This window comes from Somniosus microcephalus, chromosome 18 (genome assembly GCF_052327205.1).
Source record: "Somniosus microcephalus isolate GS21.2 chromosome 18, FLI_Smic_1.0, whole genome shotgun sequence".
Classification (NCBI taxonomy): domain Eukaryota; kingdom Metazoa; phylum Chordata; class Chondrichthyes; order Squaliformes; family Somniosidae; genus Somniosus; species Somniosus microcephalus.
The window spans coordinates 12,347,686-12,362,376 of NC_141004.1; the positions used below are offsets into that span (position 1 = coordinate 12,347,686).

The following is a 14,691-nucleotide window of genomic DNA, read 5'->3' on the forward strand; positions in this document are numbered from 1 at the left end:
AACGTCTCTGCTTTAGCTCCAAGGAGAATGTAAACTCTGCTGCCCGTGTCCTAACTCGCACCAGGTCCCGTTCACACATCACCCCTGTGCTCGCTGAACTACATTGGCACCCGGTCCACCAACGCCTCGATTTTAAAATTCTCATCCTCGCATTCAAATCCCTCCACAGCCCTGCCCCTCCCAATCTCTGTAACATCCTCCAGCCCTGTAACCCTCCAAGATCTCTGCGTTCCTCCAAATCTGGTCTCCTGTGCATACCCTAATTAATTGGCGCCCCACCATTGGCAACTGTGCCTTCAGCTGCTTAGGCCCTAAGCTCTGGAATTTCCTCCCCAAACCTCTTTTCCTTTGCACCTCTCTCCTCCTTTGAGACACTATTTAAAACCTACCTCTTCGACTAGTCGTTTGGTCACCTGTCCTAAATTTTTTTAATTCATTTATGGGATGTGAGCGTCGCTGGCAAGGCCGGCATTTATTGCCCATCCCTAATTGCCCTTTGAGAAGGTGGTGGTGAGCCGCCTTCTTGAACTGCTGCAGTCCGTGTGGTGAAGGTGCTCCCACAGTGCTGTTAGGGAGGGAGTTGCAGGATTTTGACCCAGCGACGATAAAGAAACAGCGATATATTTCCAAGTCAGGATGGTGTGTGACTTGGAGGGGAACTTGGAGGTGGTGGTGTTCCCATGTGCCTGCTGCCCTTGTCCTTCTAGGTGGAAGAGATCACGGGATTGGGAGGTGCTGTCGAAAAAGCCTTGGCGAGTTGCTGCAGTGCATCTCGTAGATAACAAGGATATCTCCTTGTTTGGCTTGGTGTCAATTTTGTCTGATTATATACTCCTGTGAAGGAAATTTTGGGAGTTTCGAACAATTTGGAGCCAAGTCATAGGAACAGGACGAGGCCATTCAGCCACACGAGCCTGTTCTGCCATTTAGTTCGATCACGGCTGATCCGTATTTTAACTCCATCTACCCGCCTTGATTCTGTGACCCTTAATACCCTCGCCTAACAAAAATCTATCAATCTCAGTTTTGAAATTTTAATTGACCCCCAGCCTCAACAGCTCTTTGGGGGAGAGAGTTCCAGATTTCCACTCCCCTTTGTGTGAAGAAGTGCTTCCTGACATCACCCCTGAACGGCCTGGCTCTAATTTTAAGGTTCTGCCCCCTTGTTTGGAACTCCCCCCACCAGAGGAAATAGTTTCTCTCTATCTACCCTTAAAGGGACCAAGATAAGCGAGGCAGCTGGGTTAGACTGAATGATTTCCTCTTGCTATTGTAATTGAAATTGAACACTAGGCTTGCCAAATAATCCTGGATCTATATGTTTGCAAAAGGTCCATCTAAAACAGCAGACACAGTGAACATCTTCAGAATGATGCCTTGCCCTCTCTCGAGCAAGGGTCACAGGGAGGCTAAACCAATAAGTAACCTCTTCTTTGATGTTTTTTTTACAAGCCCCAGGGATATTTGCTTTGTGTGCCAGCTGACATATCAGTTGCGATGTAGATTCCCAGATAGGAGAAGGCAATCGAGCAGACTTCAAGCCCAGCTTCACTGATCCGCAAAAGGACCTGGTTGTGGGAATGTTCGAGAGTGCGGAGTTCTTCCAATCTTAGAAACATAGAAACATAGAAGATAGGAGCAGGAGTAGGCCATTCGGCCCCTCGAGCCTGCTCCGCCATCCAAATTCAGTACCCGGTCCCTGCCTTCTCCCCATATCCCTTGATCCCTTTAGCCTTAAGAAATATATCTAACTCCTTCTTGAATATATTTAATGGGCCAGTAATTCCGGTCCCAACGCGTGAGTACGGACGGGGTACTCACGCGTGGGCCCGTTGGAAGTGCCGGATTTCAGCATGCACAGCGCATGCGCGGGAAACCGGCATTTCCTCCAAGGGGTTCAGAGCTTTATTGTTTTTAAGGACTTTACAGTAAGGTAAGTTTATTTTTAGACCCGATTTCTTAAAAATTTGATTAATTGTTTAAAATAGTTTTTTAAAGTTATTTATAGTTTATTTAATTATTGGGATGTTTTTAAAAATTTTATTTAAAGTTAAACTAGTCTTTTGGGCACCTGTACTTTTCATGAGTTTGACAGTTCTTACTATCAAACTCATGAATGAAGTTTCCCCTCCCCTGATTGGCTGCACAGTGCTCACCTGATCCCAGCCGGCACATCGCACTAACTACGCCGCTGGATCAGGCAAGCACAGCGCGCCGACAGCTGAACCGGGCCAGTGACAGGAATTCCAAGCAGGCCCAGGCTTCAGATGTCGGCACGCCGGGTGAGTGCACATCGGGGGCTTGCACGCGCGGCAAGCACCCGAACCTAATTTCTGGGCCAATGAATTGGCCTCAACTGCCTTCTGTGGCAGAGAATTCCACAGGTTCACCACTCTCTGGGTGAAGAAATTCCTCCTCATCTCTGCCCTAAATGGCTTACCCCTTATCCTTAGACTGTGACCCCTGATTCTGGACTTCCCCGCCATCGGGAACATCTTTCCTGTCTAGTCCTGTTAGAATTTTATAAGTTTCAATGAGATTGTCAATCTTGCTGACAATTTGCAATCGGCTTATTAGCCAGCGCTTAAACAAACTTATTGATCACCCAGGTTTGATTGGCCACGTCTGTCCATATTCGCTGTCTATAGTCAGCAGGACAGCGCTGTCTTAATGAATGGGAAGCCGTGCAAATATCTTTCCTGTTCCATTGCGGTTTCTCCCTATTTCTTCTGCTCATCTAGGTCAGAGATGTTATGTACCGGAGAATGGAAAGGGCAGCCAGCGACCTTATCAAGTACAGTTTGCTCCTCCCAACTCTAAGTTGCTTGATTCAAAATCTGCTCGCCCTGAATTCCCGCCGTTACCTGCTATTTATGTTGAGTGTCCTCAACCCCATCCCGCAGTGTGCTACCCGCCACCACCTCAGCACAACCCCAGCCCGGCATGAGGTTGAAAAGGCCATCTGATAACTGAAGAACAACAAGGCCTCAGGAGCAGATGGAATCCCTGCCGAGGCACTAAAGCATGGCGGAGAAGCACTACTGGCGCGAATTCATGACCTCATTTCTCTTATCTGGAAGGAGGAGAGCATGCCAGGGGATCTCAGAGGCGGCGTAATTGTGACCATCTTCAAGAAAGGTGACAAGTCTGATTGCGGTAATTACAGAGGAGTTTCTCTGCTGTCTGCCACAGGAAAAGTCATTGCAAGAATCCTCCTCAATCGCCTTCTCCCAGTGGCCGAAGAGCTCCTCCCAGAGTCGCAATGCGGATTCCACGCACTAAGGGGCACAATGGACATGATCTTCACCGCATGTCAATTACAAGAGAAATGCAGGGAAAAGCACCAACTGCTGTACATGGCGTTCTTTGATCTCACAAAGGCCTTCAACACTGTCAACCGTGAGGGATTATGGAGTGTCCACCTCAAATTCGGCTGCCCTCAAAAGTTTGTCACCATCCTCCGCCTGCTTCACGACAACATGCAAGACATGATCCTGACCAACACTTCCACCACTGACCCAATTCAGGTATGAACCGGGGTCAAGCAAGGTTGTGTCATCGCACCAATGCTCTTCTCGATCTTCCTGGCTGCAATGCTCCATCTCATCCTCAGTAAGCTCCCCGCTGGAGTGGAGCTAATTTACAGAACAAACGGGAAACTGTTCAACCTCCATCGCCTCCAGTCCAGATCCAAGGTCGTCCCGTCCTCTGTCGTTGAATTACAGTATGCAGACGACGCTTGCGTCTGCGCACACTCAGAGGTCGAACTCCAAACCATCGTCAACATCTTCACCGAAGCGTACGAGAGCATGGGCCTTAGACTAAACATCCGTAAGACAAAGGTCCTCTACCAACCTGCCCCCACCGCACAGTACTGCCCCCCGATTATCAAAATCCACAACAAGGCCTTGGACAACGTGGACCACTTTCCATACCTCGGGAGCCTACTGTCAACAAGGGCAGACGTCGATGACGAAGTCCAACACCGCCTTCAGTGTGCCAGTGCAGCCTTCGGTCGCCTGAGGAAGAGAGTGTTTGAAGACCAGGACCTCAAACCCGGCACCAAGCTCATGGTCTACAGAGCAGCAGTGATACCCGCCCTGCTGTATGCCTCAGAGACATGGACCATGTACAGCAGGCACCTCAAAGCATTGGAGAGGTACCACCAACGCTGCCTCTGCAAGATCCTGCAAATCCATTGGCAGGATAGGCGCACCAACGTCAGTGTTCTCGCTCAGGCCAACATCCCCAGCATCGAAGCTTTGACCACGCTCAATCAGCTCCGACGGACGGGTCACATCGTCCGCATGCCCGATACGAGACTCCCAAAACAAGCGCTCTACTCGGAGCTCCAATGCGGCAAGAGAGCCCCAGGTGGGCAGAGGAAACGTTTCAAGGACACCCTCAAAGCCTCCTTGAAAAAGTGCAACATCCCCACCGACACCTGGGAATCCCTGGCCCAAGACCGCACAAAGTGGAGGAGAAGCATCCGGGAAGGCGCCGAACACCTTGAGTCTCTTCGGTGGGAGCAAGCAGAAGCCAAGTGCAAGCAGCGCACGGCAACCCAAGCACCCCACCCACCCGCCCCTTCAACCACCGTCTGCCCCACCTGTGACAGAGGCTGTAGGTCCCGCATTGGACTCATCAGTCACCTGAGAACTCATTCTTAATGTGGAAGCAAGTCATCCTTGGTTCTGAGGGACTGCCTAAGAAGGAAGAAGAAGATGTTGCTTAATTCAAATTCTTTGCGCAAACCCCATCACAAATAGAATCTACACTCTCAGGTCAGGTACAGCGCAGTTCGACGTAAAGTTCAGTCCCAGTGATAAACATTAGCCCAACCTTAAAACCCACTCAGGACTGCATGAACGCGATATTTTTCCAGTTCTCACAGCCAGCCAGCCTGTGGCCCCGCTGAGTGAGATTGAGGGCAGTTTGTATCGTGGGCCTGAATTGAAACTGTCCAATCTCATTTCATGCAGCCCCCATTCATATAGCCAGCGGGCGGTCTCATTGCTGGAATAACAACAGAAAATGCTGGAAATACCCAGCAGGCCAGGCAGCATCCGTGGAGAGAGAAACAGAGTTAACGTTTCAGGTCTGGGACCCTTCATCAGAACTGGAAAAAGCTGGAGATTTAACAGATATTAAGCAGGTGCAGAGACGGGTGGGGGGGGGGGAAGGTGGTGGTTATGAGGGGAGGAAGGAATCGAAAGAACATACTGTACTTTTGTAAGAGGCGGGAAAGATAAAATGTTGCAGATGGGAATGGCAAAATCATACAGCATGAAAAATGGGGCCAGGGGTTATAGTTTGAAATTGTTGAACTCAATGTTGAGCCCAGAAGGCTGTAAAGTACCTAATCGAAAGACGAGGTGCTGTTCCTCGAGCTTACGTTGAGCTACATTGGAACAATGCAATAGGCCGAGGACAGAGAGATCAGAGTGGGAGTGGAGCGGAGAATTAAAGTGACAGGTGACTGGAAGCTCAGGGTCCCCCTTACGGACTGAACGGAGGTGTTCCGCAAAGCGGTCACCCAATCTGCGTTTGGTCTCCCCAGTGTAGAGGAGACCACATCGTGAGCAGCGAATACAGTATACTAAATTGCAAAAAGTACAAGTAAATCGCTGTTTCACCTGGAAGGGGTGTTTGGGGCCCTGGACAGTGGGAAGGGAGGAGGTAAAAGGGCATGTGTTGCATCTCCTGCACTTGCACGGGAAGGTGCTGGGTGAAGTGGAAGGGGTGTTAGGGGTGATTCAGGAGTGGACCAGGGTGTCGTAGGGGGAGCGGTTCCTTCGGGATGCTGAAAGGGGAGGTGAGGGGAAGATGTGTTTGGTGGTGGGACCACGTTGGAGGTGGCAGAAATGGCGGAGGATGATCCGTTGAATGTGGAGGCTGGTGGGGTGAAAGGTGAGGACAAGGGGAACCCTATTGTGGTTCTGGGAGGGAGGGGAAGGGGTGAGAGCAGAAGTGTGGGAAATAGAACTAACACGGTCAAGGGCCGTGTCAACCACGGTAGAGGGGAATCCTCGGTTGAGGAAAAAGGAAGACATGTCGGAAGCACTAGTGTGGAAGGTGGAATCGTCAGAGCAGATGCGGCGGAGATGGAGAAACTGGGAGAATGGAATAGAGTCCTTACAGGAAGCGGGGTGGGAAGAAGTGTAGTCCAGGTAGCTGTGGGAGTCAGTGGGCTTATAGTGGATGTTTGTCGAAAGCCGATCGCCAGAAATGGAGATGGGGAAGTCAAGAAAGGGAAGGGAAGAGTCGGAGATGGACCATGTGAAGGTGAGGGAAGGGTGGAAATTGGAAGTAAAATGAATGAACTTATCTAGTTCAGGGCGAGAGCAGGAAACGGCACCGATACAGTCAGCCAATTTGCGCACAGCACGCTCCCACAAACAGCAATGTGATAATGACCAGATCATCTGTTTTTGTTATGTTGATTGAGGGATAAATATTGGTCAGGACGCCAGGGAGAACTCCGCTGCTCTTCTTCGAAATAGTGCCATGGGATCTTTTATGTCCACCCGAGAGAGCAGATGGTGCCTCGGTTTAACGTCTCATCCAAAAGATGGCACCACCGACAGTGCAGCACTCCCTCAGTACTGCACTGGGAGCGTCAGACAAGATTTTTTGTGCTCATGTGTCTGGAGTGGAGCCTTGAACCCACAACACGGTGGCATAGTGGTTAGCACTGTTGCCTCACAGCGCCAGGGACCCGGGTTCGAATCCGGCCTTGGGCGACTGTCTGTGTGGAGTTTGCACATTCTCCCCGTGTTTGCGTGGGTTTTCTCCGGGTGCTCCGGTTTCCTCCCACAGTCCAAAGATGTGCAGGTTAGGTTGATTGGCTATGATAAATTGACCCTTAGTGTTAGGGGGATTAAATACGTGGGGTTACGGGGATCGGGTGGGATATGTGTCGGTGCAGGCTCGATGGGCCGAAATGGCCTCTATCTGCACTGTGGGGTTTCTGTGAATCTGTGAAAGCGTGCTGCCCACTGAGCCACGGCTGGCACTGTCATCTGAACATCTCTCCCGGTGCAGTCCTGCTCTGTCAGAGCTTAGTGCCAGTGCAAGGGATGGAAGACGAGGCTTTCACTTAAATGTTGGTGATGGGGGCACTCAGCGCCCAGAAGGTTCCCCCATTAGACGTAAACGTCCTGGAGGAGATGGGTGGCAACTTGCCAAAATTCACCCACCTTTTCGGTCTTCAGCCTTCCCCCATGATTCCTCCCCACCACCACCCTTACAAGCTCTCTGGTCATTGGGTTTCAAGGGGCAGACCGCAGCACCTTGTCACCTTGTCTTTTGGGTTGCCCAAAAATGGGGCACTGGGGAAAGAGGAGGCGAGAGGTCAAGGGTCAGAAAAATCTACCCTCAGATCTTTGATGACATCATCACCTCTTCCACCAACAGCTGTATTAATACTGAAGCAAATGGATCCCCAACAAATCTTTCTATTTGTGACATGAAAACCATTCGAGACACGGAGACAATTTTAACCCCACTCGCTCAGCAGAAACCTGGCGGGCGGGCAGTTAAAATCGCTCCAGGCTCTCACCTGTCCGAAAGCCGCCATGATCGCAACATCTGCAATTTTAATCTGCTCTCCTGAGTGGGCAGCGAGGACAGGCACCCCGGAGTCCAACAGGGTCCTTCTTTACACGTGCATGTTGCGGCCCGATGACATCATGGAGACCCGACTGTAATTTTAACTCGGGCCTGAGCGGGGAGTCCACCCGGAGTTAAAATCTGGGGATTCTTTGGAGAATATTCAGTTAAAATCTGGGGATTCTTAGGAGAATATTCAGAGACCTTGTGTTTATAGCTGGGGGGGCTGCATTTAACGGATCGCGGGTCAGAGAATTGGGAGTAAAATATTGTAAAAGAAAGACTTGCATTCGTATAGCGCCTTTCACGACCACCAGACGTCCCAAATCACTTTACAGCCAATGAAGTACTTTTGATGTGCAGTCACTGTTGTAATGTGGGAAACGCGGCAGCCAATTTGCGCACAGCAAGCTCCCACAAACAGCAATGTGATAATGACCAGATCATCTGTTTTTTGTTATGTTGGCTGAGGGATAAATATTGGCCAGGACACCAGAGATAACTCCCCTGCTCTTCTTCAAAATAGTGCCACGGGATTTTTTACGTCCACCTGAGAGAGCAGTTGGGGCCTCGGTTTAACGTCTCATCCCAAAGACGCCACCTTTGACAGTGCAGCACTCGCACAGCACTGCACTGGGAGTGTCAGCCGAGCTTTACGTGTTCAAGTCTCTGGAGTGGGACTTGAACCCACAACCTTCGTGACTCAGAGGCGAGTGTGCTACCCACTGAGCCACGGCTGATTCTGGTACCCACCCAATCGCCCCCTCTTTTCTGATAGCCGCCCACCCCGCCCCCCTCTCTTGAGAGGCCTACTAGTGGCCCGAAATTCAAATGGTCTTTGCCGCTGTGAGTCTGGTGTAAATGCGGCCCGAGGTCCAATGTCGGGCGGGCCTCGGGCCGACCCATTCCAGTGCAGGGATCGATCCCAATACAAGTTTTCCCACTTGTGAGGCTTCACTGGTATAATTTTCAGTCAGAACTGTCCTTGTGAATACAAAAACTTGAAAGAAAAGAAAGGATACGAGGGGAAAGAGAAAAGAGATGAATCCGAACCACACAAGGGCACCCGTGTGGGGAATGAGTTCCCAGGAAACAAGACAGTAAATCAGTCAATGACAAAAGCAGATGTTGACTTATCATTCCTCATTTAAACTGACGTGACTCAGCAGCAAGATTGAAAACATGAAATCAGCCCAGGTTGGTTGGTTTCTATGGTCATTACTCAGACTAGATGACATGAATCTTGTCATTCATGTGGAAATGACTTATGAAATGATACTGGGCGGCCTGCTGGTGGCGCTGTCCAGGGAGAGTATAAATACTCGGGCACGGGCCCAGCTTGCTCAGGACATTCTTTAACAGGAACTAGTGAAGGACACAACTAGATCTCCATGTTGAAAAACAGTTGATTAAAGCCTTGTTTAATACTTAGACCAAGTGCCTCGTAGTTTTCTTACGTCACTATACACAATGGTTTTTTTTTTGATGGCTTGAATTCTGCAGTCTTTCGCTCTCCGATGGTGCAGTGAGCTCCAGCGAGATATCAGATTCGAACCCAGCTCTGTGCTGAGTTAGACTGATCTCAGTTTCATTAGATTGATCCCTGGGATGAGAGGGTTGCCCTATGAGGAGAGATTGAGTAGATTGGGTCGATACTCTCTGGAGTTTAGAAGAATGAGAGGTGAGCTCATTGAAACTTATAAGATTCTGAGGGGGACTGACAGGGTAGATGCTGAGAGGTTGTTTCCCCTGGCTGGAGAGTCTAGAACTAGGGGGCATAGCCTCAGGATAAGGGGTCAGCCATTTAAGACCGAGATGAGGAGGAATTTCTTCACTCAAAAGGTTGTGAATCTTTGGAATTCTCTACCCCAGAGGGTTGTGGATGCTCAGTCGTTGAGTATATTCAAGGCTGAGATCCAGTTCGGACCAGCGGGAGCAGTGAGTCGGAGCCCGGTATAAAAACCGGAGAGAGGCGAGGCCCGAGACCAGTTCGGACCAGCGGGAGCAGTGAGTCAGAGCCCGGTATAAAAACCGGAGAGAGGCAAGGCCCGAGACCAGTTCGGACCAGCGGGAGCAGTGAGTCGGAGCCCGGTATAAAAACCGGAGAGAGGCGAGGCCCGACCAAATCAACAGCAGAGGAGAGAGGTAAAAAGTAATCAGAGTGTGACGTCACCAGGGAGCAGGTAAGTGATTGGTTGGTGAGTATTTCTCTTTTTTAAACTTTAACTCTGTAGTTTATAGTTACTAGGGTCTTTTCTGGTGTAGCAGGGACTGTTGGTAGACTATACAAGCGCCTTAGAGATATTTTTAATTGGTGATAGTAAATTAATTTAAATTAAGTAAAGGGAAGGTCATGCCAGGTGAGCCCAGCCCCGTGATATGCTCCTCTTGCTCTATGTGGGAATTCAGGGACCCCGGTGCCCCTGATGACCACGTGTGCCAGAGGTGCATCCATCTGCAGCTACTAGCAGACCGCATTGAGGCGCTGGAGCTGCGGGTGGATGGGTTGTTGAGCATTCACGATGCTGAGAGGGTCGTGGATAGCACGTTTAGTGAGTTGGTCACACCGCAGGGAAGGGCTGCACAGGAAGACAGGAAATGGGTGACCACCAGGCGGAGCAATAGAAGCAGGCAGGTAGTGCAGGAGACCCCTGTGACCATTCCCCTCTCAAACAAGTATACCGCTTTGGATATTGTTGAGGGGGATGACTCACCAGGGGAAGGCAGCAGCAGCCAACTTCCTGGCACTGGGGGTGCTCCTGCTGCCCAGGAAGGGGGGAAAAAGAGTGGGAGAGCAATAGTGGTAGGGGATTCTATAGTGAGGGGAACAGATAGGCGTTTCTGTGGCCGTAGACGTGAATCCAGGATGGTTTGTTGCCTCCCTGGTGCCAGGGTCAAGGATATCACTGAGCGGCTGCAGGGCATTCTGGAGGGGGAGGGTGAACAGCCAGAGTTCGTGGTCCACATTGGTACCAACGACATAGGTAAAAAGAGGGATGAGGTCCTGCAGCAAGAATTTAGGGAGCTAGGTGAAGGATTAAAGAGCAGGACCTCAAAGGTTGTAATCTCTGGATTACTCCCGGTGCCACGTGCTAGTGGGTATAGGAATAGGAAGATAGAACAGATGAATGCGTGGCTAAAGGGATGGTGCAGGGGGGAGGGCTTTAGTTTCCTGGATCACTGGGTCTGCTTCTGGGAAAGGTGGGACTTGCACAAGTCGGACGGTTTACACCTGAACCAGAGGGGAACCAATATCCTTGCGGGGAGGTTTGCTAGCACTGCTGGGGGGGGTTTAAACTAACTTGGCAGGGGAATGGGGTACAGAGTGGAGCTATAGTAGGGGGTGATTTACAGCCAAATACAGAGGAAAAAACAAGTCAGCTGGGAAGGCAGAGCAAATATGTGAAGGCAAAAGGGAATATGACAGGGCTGGAAGGCATTTATTTTAATGCAAGGAGTCTTGCAAATAAGGTGGATGAACTGAAGTTGTTGTTGAGCACATGGGAGTACGATATTGTTGCTATCACGGAGACATGGTTGAGGGAGGGTCAGGACTGGCAGCTCAATATTCCGGGGTATAGAATCTTCAGGCGAGACAGAGGGGGGTGTAAATGGGGAGGGGATGTTGCAATATTAATTAAGGAGTCAATTACTGCTGTAAGGAGGGATGATATATTAGCGGGTTCCTCTAATGAGGCCATATGGGTAGAACTTAAAAACAAAAAGGGGGCAAGCACTTTGCTGGGAGTGTACTATAGGCCCCCAAACAGTCAGGGGGAGATAGAGGAACAGATATGTAGGCAAATCTCAGAGAAGTGTGAAAATAATAGGGTAATAATAGTGGGGGATTTCAACTTCCCCAATATAAATTGGGATAGTCAGAGTGTGAAAGGCTTAGAGGGTGCAGAATTCTTAAAGTGCATCCAGGAGAGCTTTTTGAGCCAACATGTAGAAAGTCCTACAAGAGAGGGGGCGGTACTGGACCTAATTCTGGGGAATGTAGCCGGGCAAGTGGTGGAAGTATCAGTAGGAGAGCATTTTGGCGACAGTGACCATAATTCGGTGAGATTTAAGGTGAGATTTAAGGTGGTCATGGAAAAAGACAAAGACGGCCCGGAAATAAGGGTTCTAAATTGGGGGAAGGCCGATTTTAATATGATAAGGCAGGATCTGGCCAAAGTGGACTGGGAGCAGCTACTTATAGGAAAATCCACATCAAAACAGTGGGAGACTTTCAGAAGGGAAATAGAGAGAGTACAACGCCAACATGTTCCTGTAAAGGTCAAGGGTGGGACCAACAAGCAAAGGGAACCTTGGATGACAAGAGATATACAAAAATGCATTAGAAATAAAAGGGGGGCTTTTGGCAGTTACAAAAGACTAAAGACGGAAGAAGCCCTAGAGGAGTATAAAAAGTGCAGGGGCATATTAAAAAAGAAATTAGGAGGGCGAGGAGGGGCCATGAAATAACACTGGCGAGCAAAATAAAGGAAAATCCTAAGATGTTTTATAAGTATATTAAGGGCAAGAGGATAACCAGGGAAAGGGTAGGGCCCATTAGGGACCAAAGTGGCAATCTGTGTGTAGAGCCAGATGATGTAGGCGGGGTTTTAAATGAATTTTTTGCATCTGTGTTCACTATGGAGAAAGACGATGCAGACATAGAAATCGGGCAAGGGGACTGTGACATACTTGAACATATTAGCATCGAGAGGGAGGAGGTGCTAGCGGTTTTAGCAGGCCAAAAAGTGGATAAATCCCCAGGCCCGGACGAGACGTATCCCAGGCTGCTGTGGGAGGCAAAGGAGGAGATCGCAGGGGCTCTGACACAAATTTTCAGAACCTCTCTGGCCACAGGGGATGTACCAGAGGACTGGAGAACAGCTAATGTAGTACCATTATACAAGAAGGGTAGCAGGGATAAACCAGGGAATTACAGGCCAGTGAGCCTAACATCTGTGGTAGGGAAATTATTGGAAAAAATTCTGAGGGACAAAATTAGTCTCCACTTGGAGAGGCAAGGATTAATCGGGGATAGTCAGCATGGCTTTGTCAAGGGTAAATCATGTCTGACAAATCTGATTGAATTTTTCGAGGGGGTGACTAGGGGGGTGGATGAGGGAAATGCTGTGGATGTGGTTTACATGGACTTCAGTAAAGCTTTTGACAAAGTCCCGCATAGGAGACTGGTCAAGAAGGTAAGAGCCCATGGGATCCAGGGTGCCTTGGCGCGTTGGATCCTAAACTGGCTGAGTGGCAGGAGGCAGAGGGTGATGGTCGAAGGTTGCTTTTGTGACTGGAAGCCTGTGTCCAGTGGGGTACCTCAGGGATCGGTGCTGGGTCCCTTGTTGTTTGTGATCTACATAAATGATTTGGATGAGAATGTAAAAGGTATGATCAGTAAGTTCGCAGATGACACGAAAATTGGTGGGGTGGTAAATTGCGAGGAGGAAAGCCTCAGGCTACAGGACGATATAAACGGGTTGGTCAGATGGGCGGAAAAGTGGCAAATGGAATTTAACCCTGAAAAGTGCGAGGTGATGCATTTTGGACGGACAAATAAGGCAAGGGAATACACAATGAGTGGTAGGACCCTAGGAAGTATAGAGGGTCAGAGGGACCTTGGTGTACATGTGCATAGATCCCTGAAGGCAGCGGAACAGGTAGATAAGGTGGTTAAAAAGGCATATGGGATACTTGCCTTCATTAGCCGAGGCATAGAATATAAGAGCAGGGAGGTTATGATGGAGCTGCACAAAACGCTGGTGAGGCCACAGCTGGAGTACTGTGTGCAGTTCTGGTCGCCTCACTATAGGAAGGATGTGATTGCTTTGGAGAGGGTGCAGAGAAGATTCACCAGGATGTTACCTGGGATGGAGCGCCTCAGCTATGAAGAAAGACTAAACAGGCTGGGGTTGTTTTCCTTGGAGCAAAGAAGGCTGAGGGGGGACCTGATTGAGGTGTACAAAATGATGAGGGGCATAGGTAGGGTAGACAAAGAGGAACTTTTCCCCTTAGTAGGGGGGTCAATAACAAGGGGGCATAGATTCAGGGTAAGGGGCAGGAGATTTAGAGGGGATTTGAGGAGGAACTTTTTCACCCAGAGGGTGGTTGGAATGTGGAACTCACTGCCTAAAAGGGTGGTAGAGGCAGGAACCCTCACAACATTCAAGAAGCTTTTGGATGAGCACTTGAAATGCCATTGCATACAAGGCTATGGACCAAATGCTGGAAAATGGGATTAGACTGGACAGGGATGGATGGGCGGCGCAGACACGATGGGCCGAAGGGCCTCTTTCTGTGCTGTAAAACTCTATGACTCTATGACTCTATGATAGATTTTTGGACTCTAGGGGAATCAAGGGATATGGGGATCAGGCAGGAAAGTGGAGTTGAGGTTGACGATCAGCCATGATCTTAGTGAATGGCGGAGCAGGCTCGAATGGCCGTATGGCCCACTCCTGCTCTTAATTCTCATGTTTTTGTGTTTTGATGTTTAGGTGGAGCCAAGGCAGGTGTTTGCTACAACTGGCCTGAGTTAGGAAATGGTAAACTGGCCCTAGTTCTTGCCTCTGATCACTATCCTGTTCAACCCTGCTGCTGTTTATGTTGTGTGTGTGTGTGTGTGTGTGTGTGTGTGTGTTGTGTGTGTGTGTGTGAATGGGCTCAGCAGTCATTACCGTCCATGTTTGTCAGCCGTGACTTAGTTGGTAGCACTCCCGCCTCTGAGTCAGAAGGTTGTGGGTTCAATGGCGAATAGGTCAACGTCCTCCGCACTTTCATCGCCGTGTCAAGCATTGCCTAATACAAAAAGAAAATACTGCAGATGCTGGCAATCTGAAATAAAAACAGAAAATGCTGAAGAAACTCAGCGGGTCAGGCAGCATCTGTGAAGAGAGAAACAGAGTTAACGTTTCAGGTCGATGACCTTTCCTCAGAACTGGAAAAAAGCAGGAAGTGGAACAGATTTTTAAGCGAGTGCAGGGGCTGGGAGAGGGGGGAGGGGATGAAAGAACAAAAGGGAAGGTCTGTGATAGGATAGAAGGCGGAAGAGGTTAAGAGACATTGAGAGATATTCAA

General features: G+C 49.5%; 1 pseudogene; it reads left to right on the forward strand.

Moving 5' to 3' along the window:
- LOC147105025 (uncharacterized) overlaps positions 1–14,148 on the forward strand; it is a 170,433-nt pseudogene extending 156,285 nt beyond the window's left edge.
- The last annotated feature ends 543 nt before the right edge of the window (positions 14,149–14,691 follow it).